The 922-nt window shown below is 48.7% G+C and overlaps 1 non-coding gene across 1 annotated transcript; it reads left to right on the top strand.

Moving 5' to 3' along the window:
* Positions 1-265: 265 nt before the first annotated feature.
* On the top strand, positions 266-373 carry LOC123463815. Its single transcript, XR_006639192.1, has one exon. It is a non-coding gene; the product is annotated as a U6 spliceosomal RNA (small nuclear RNA).
* The last annotated feature ends 549 nt before the right edge of the window (positions 374-922 follow it).

Below are 922 nucleotides of genomic sequence, written 5' to 3'. Positions count from 1 at the left end.
AATCTAGGCTGTCAGGTTTTGTAAGCAAGTGCCTTGATCACTGAGCAGCCTCTCCATTGCTGGCATAAGGTTTTGAGGGGAAGCTTCCTCATGGAAGGAAAAGGGCAGCAGAAGCTGGCGACACGTCTCCCGTCAGTGAGGGGAAGTAGAGCACACAGAAGTGTCTCACCGGGTGAGAACATGACCTCCCAAGACCCAACCCAGGGACACGCCTCCTCTAGCCCCACTTCCCGAGGGCTCCACAAACTTTCAAAACAGCCTCATTATGCTCGCTTAGGCAGCACATATACTAAAAGTGGAATGCTACAGAGAGGATTAGCATGTCCCCTGCGCAAAACAGCACCACCAATGGGGGATTGGGACTCAAACATATGAGTCTATGGGGGACATTTTAAACTCAAATCACCATACACTTCAATAAATCTTCTGGGGGACACTGTAGTCGGGGCTCCTTTTCTGTGGTGAGACCTCAGGGCTTGCAACTGTTGCCTTGTAGGACACCTGGGCTTGGAATCCAGGTCCAACTAGGAAGGGGGAGGCTGTGGGAAAAACCACAGGCAGGTGTCCTCTGAAGGGCAGGAAGGACTGCGGTGCACACTGGCCTCAGAGGCTCTGGAAATAAGCTAATTGGATGATAAGGAACATGGGAGCTCTGTCCAAGGACTTGTCTGCTTATCCAGGGAATGCTGTCTTGGGAACCCTCCTTCATCATGTTTCTGGGTTACCCATTTTATTTTTCCCTTCTTTTCTTTTCTTTTCTTTTCTTTTCTTTTCTTTTCTTTTCTTTTCTTTTCTTTTCTTTTCTTTTCTTTTCTTTTCTTTTCTTTTCGAGGTAGGGTCTTGCTCTAGCCCAGGATGACCTGGAATTCACTATGTAGTCTCAGGGTGGCCTTGAGCTTACGGTGAGCCTCCTACCTCTGCC

Source organism: Jaculus jaculus, chromosome 9 (assembly GCF_020740685.1).
Source record: "Jaculus jaculus isolate mJacJac1 chromosome 9, mJacJac1.mat.Y.cur, whole genome shotgun sequence".
Classification (NCBI taxonomy): domain Eukaryota; kingdom Metazoa; phylum Chordata; class Mammalia; order Rodentia; family Dipodidae; genus Jaculus; species Jaculus jaculus.
The sequence above is the reverse complement of the archived record's forward strand: the minus strand, read 5'-3'. Positions and strand labels throughout refer to the sequence as shown.